At 49.8% G+C, this 4,817-nt stretch overlaps 1 pseudogene; it reads right to left on the bottom strand.

The window, feature by feature from the left end:
* LOC132018575 (DLA class I histocompatibility antigen, A9/A9 alpha chain-like) lies at positions 1-2,031 on the bottom strand (annotated as a pseudogene).
* Between the last annotated feature and the right edge of the window lie 2,786 nt (positions 2,032-4,817).

Genomic DNA, 4,817 nt, shown 5'->3' with positions numbered 1-4,817 from the left:
TCAAAGTGTCCCTAATGCCTCAACTCCTCTCCACATCAGGGTCTTCAGGGTCTCACCTTTAGGAACCGTGAGAGATACATCAGAGCCCTGGGCACTGTCATCGCTTAGGGGAGAATAAACAGGACATGGTCTGAGTTCCCTATGGGGTCCTGTCTACACTATCTCAGGGATCACCCCTCCATACTTATGTGCAGCATGAGAGGAACCTGGTCCTTTTTCTCCTGTAGGAAAAAAAATAGCATATCAGAGGCCTAGGACAGGGCTGGGCCATGAGATCCCAGAGGAAGCTCCCAATCCTGGTTCTAAATGAAGTTTCCAGAATTGTAACTGAACTCCCAGGACACGATAGGAAACATGAAAAACGAGGTGAGGAGTCACTGGGTCACCCAGCTGGCTGGAGTTCTGTCCTCAGCAGGGACTTTCCTCTCTGTCCTGTGACCGCTGTGCATGAGGTCCCCTCTACCAGAATTAACAAGATGAAAAAGTGTCCTTCATTTTCACAAGTGTTTGCTACAGAGTGAGTGTTTGTGATCAGCTCCAGAGCAAACAAGTCCATTTGTGAGGATGGTACTTCTCAGTAACAAGGCAGGACAGTCTGCTACCGAGGAAATCCCCCAGTGGGACAAGAAACCTGAGACCCCCCCCACTGCCCACTCCATTCCTTACCTGAGCACTTCTTCCTTCAGATGGCAGCTCCAATCACTGCAGTGACCACCAGGAGAACCAGGCCAGCAATGATCCACGTGATGGGGATGGTGGGAGAAGGTGGCTCTGGAAATGGAGGCAAGGTCAGCGGTACAGAGCTCTGGTAAGTGTCCTGGCCCTGCTGAAGTTCTCTAGAAGGCCTGCTTTCCCTGAGAAGAGGCTCTACCCAAAACCCTCCTTACCCCATCTCAAGGTGACAGGCTTGGGCAGCCCCTCATGCTGCACATGGCATGTGTATGTCTGCTCCTCTCCAGAAGGCACCATCACAGCCGCCCACTTCTGGAAGGTTCCATCTCCTGCAGGCCTGGTCTCCATAAGCTCTTTGTCCTGGGTCAGGTCCTCTCCATCTCGCTGCCTGCCAGGTCAGAGTGATCTCCGCAGGGTAGAAGTCCAGGGCCCAGCACCTCAGGGTGACATCATGGTCAGAGGTGGGGTGGCGGGTCACGTGTGTATTGGGGGGTTCTGAGGAAGAGAATCAGAAAATGCACACCTGAGTTTACCTTTATAGGCCACTGAAATGGCATTCATGTGACCATCTTGAGATGGACTGGGTATTGGTTTGGATGGAAGAAGCACAAAATCCAGCCCTTGGGATCTTCTAATCCTGGAAAGTTCTAGAATCAGGGAGAAAGTCCAGGATAGGAGGCTGTAGTTTTTAGAGGGAGAGCGCACTAATGGTCCTGACTGTGGCGGGTGTGTGTGTGCGTGCGCGCGCGTGTGAATGACTCAAAGCACCTAGTCAGACCTCCAACGATGTTCTCACTGGAGAAAAAGGCTTTGAGTGGTTAAGCCATGTTTCCCAGGGTGGCTGCCAGGGTCAAAGGGAACTGCTAATGGGTTATTGCAGGGATGGTCTCCACCTGTCTCCTGGGAGAGACTGGATTCCTCCATTGTCCTTTAGAGAAAAGCGGCCCTCTGGCTGAGTCACTCTCTAGTAGGGACGTGAACACCCTGGCGTACCTCCCTCTCTCCACCTGTGGGAGGGCGGTGCCCTGCCACTGAGTCCACGAAGCCAGCCCCAGGGCAGGGGGATCAGGGAGGTCCCGCGGCTCCTGGTACCTGCTCGCAGCAGCGTCTCCTTCCCATTCTCCAGGTGCCTCCGGAGCCACTCCGCGCACGTGACCTCCAGGTAGTTCCTGTAGCGCTCTGCCTCACCGGCCGCCTCCCACTTGCGGTGGGTGATCTGCGGGGGGTCATGGCGGCCCAGGAGCGCAGGTCCTTGTTCAGGGCGATGTAATCCGCCCCGTGGTAGGAGTCCTGGCTGTACCCGTGGAGTAGGCGCCCATCGGGCCCAACATCACAGCCGTACATGCGCTGGATGGTGTGAGACCCTGGCCCCGGCCGACAGGCAGGGGTTTAAGTCCAAATAGAAAATAAAACCGCCTAAAAGCTCCGGCGGGTTCTTCGGGCTTAAAGATGCGGGGACAGGGGAGGGGCCCCTCACACACGGGTGACGCTCAGACCTGGACACTCCGGCGAGCCCGGCTCGTTGGTGCGGTGGGGATGGGGGGTCGTGACCTGGACCCCGCTTTTATGGAATGTCATATTTCAAAAGACTCAGATATGACCAGACAGCTTAAAGGAACTAAGGTTGACTTTATAAAACCTGGAGCCGTAAAGCCCTTTATAACTATTGGCCTGATACCTTGCTTACAGAGTTCCCAGCAGCCTCACCAGGTGAGAAAAGAGTGTCACTTCCTGGCAGGATACTTTGGGAACCTCAGGAATCGACAGGTATTGCAGGCATGTCTGATGGCAACTATGTGGCTTGGCTTCTGTCCCGGAGAGGCTACTAAAAGTTCACCCTAGAGATTCCTTATAAGAAGTTCCAGCAAAGCAGATTCTAAAAGATCTATATGATCGCACTCACTGTTCTTGATGAGCTTATGTAAATGATTAGGCCAAGTTTGTTAAAACTGGACTTGTTTCTCAAATGAATTAGTCCTGATTTGGCTATCTCTGGAAATTGATGAAGTCCCAGAACCTAAGTCAGGTTCGGTGGGGTGAGGAGGTTCGGAGCCGACGACTAAAGAAAGAATTCTTAAGACATTGTTGGTGCAAAATGGTGGTTTATTAAAGCACGGGGACAGGACCCATGGGCAGGAAGAGCTGCTGCCCCGGGGTTGTGAGGGTCGGCATGTTATATACCCCACGGTTGGGGGGAGGTGGTGAAGGGATGGGAGGTTTCAGAGTTCTCACATGTTAGGGAGGGCCTACAAGGTGCCGGGAGGAGGCCTTGCCCTTATGGCCTGATCAATGTCGTCTTTAGGTCAGGCACTAACACCAAGATAATTGGGGGATTCTCAGTGGGGTATTATGATCCGGCTATCATTCACATTCCCTTCTACCTCAGTCTCCTCCAGTTTATGGTGGGAGGGAGACATTAGGGCTTCAGGAACCGAGAGTTATTTCCCTCTGGAAATTTGTGCTATTGATAAGGTAACCTCCCTGTTCAGGTCTCTAGGACATCTTGTAGGGCAAGGGAGATTCCTGTTCTGCAGGATTGTGATCCCTGCAAGTTAACTATTTATCATTTTATGGCAGTCAGGGGTGCCTGAGGAATGCCACACATATGGAGGGGAGCGGGTAAAGAGGGCGTGCAAGGCGCCAGCTTTTGCTCTGTCCTCAGCCAGCCTCCTGCTCCCTCATCATTCCCCCCTGAACAATTTGACCCTTAAATCTTTAAGGTGGTTGAAGGTGGAAGGTCTCAACTTCTGTAACTTCTTCCTGCTGAATAGGGGCGTAGAGCTGTCCCTACCTGCTCGGGTCAATATTGGTCAGGGTAGGAACGTATAAGGGAGTTACAAAAGGTGGAGGCAGTTGAATCCAGCGCCGACAGTGAAGGGGCGTCCTCGCGCGTGACAAGGATCATCTATCGTGGTGAAGTCATTGCAGCGATGGAGTCTTGGCACCAAGTAGAGAAACATGGAACAAAGCAACATATTAAGATTAATAAGGTGATAAGAATGAGAAGCCCGAAAAGGAGATTTGGCCATAGCCCTCCTCCAAGCCAGGAACTTAACCAATCACTAAGAGAGAAAGAAGGATCTTGTAGAGCCTTAATCTGAGCATTCATATCCTTTATTAATACTGTGACATTTTTGTGATAGTCTGGGATGTACACACAACATTCTGTGTTGATAATTGCACATGTGCCACCCTGGGCTGATCTCAGGACATCTAAGGTCATCCTATTTTGTAGGACTGCCTTGCGTATCTGTGACACTTTGGTATTAAGTAGGGAGATGCTATTTAGTGAATCATTGAGTGCCTTTGTAGTATATTTATTAAGGGCTTCTACATGTCACATGACATCCTCTAGTCCCGCAGATGAAACAAAAATGGATGCTAAGTGATCATACCATTTAAAAACAGATCGCTTCCATCTTTGTTTTAAATTGGGGAGATTAGCTGGAGTTGTAATGGTTTTAGTAATGTGCCCATGGATCCAGGCAAATCCTAAAGTACAGCGACCTACCCATCCTGGAGGAAGCCAGGGCCACAGGTTGGTTCCACATATCCAGTGGGTTCCATTTGGAGCTGGCCATCTAATGCCAGGTCACCTTACCCAGTCAGTAGCAAACCAGTCAGTAGTCTGGAGTACTATTATTTGGGAACACATTTCTAATGATAGCTATCCTCGATGTCATGTGTTATTTGCCCAAGTACCATATGTATGATTTCTTTTGTTCCCAGCATAAAACTGCCTTTTAACTGAGCTGTCCAATCGTGGGTGTGAACCACAAATATGTATCCCGGATCTGATATATGCCATCTTCAGTATAGCGATAAGGAGGGTTTCGTAACTTAGGCCCATATTTTATTGGGGAGTTATGGCTTGATAGCAATCCCCTTTCCTTCCAAATAGCTCCATGGGCATGTAGTACCAGGAAAGCATATTTGGAGTCAGTATAAATGTTAATTCTTAGACTTTGGCAATTGCAAAGTGCTAGTGAGCACTATGGCAAACCTAGCTTTTCTTATTCTTTCTATGAAAACTACTGTCATCAGAAAACCAACTGTCGTTCGTATTTTTAACAGGGGCATCTTAAATCTGGACATATAGAGTAAGCAAAATCAATAACCTCTGAACATTTTTGCTCTATAGAGAA

The sequence above is a fragment of the Mustela nigripes genome, chromosome 5 (genome assembly GCF_022355385.1).
Source record: "Mustela nigripes isolate SB6536 chromosome 5, MUSNIG.SB6536, whole genome shotgun sequence".
Classification (NCBI taxonomy): Eukaryota; Metazoa; Chordata; class Mammalia; order Carnivora; family Mustelidae; genus Mustela; species Mustela nigripes.
This window is presented reverse-complemented; position numbering and strand designations above follow the sequence as displayed.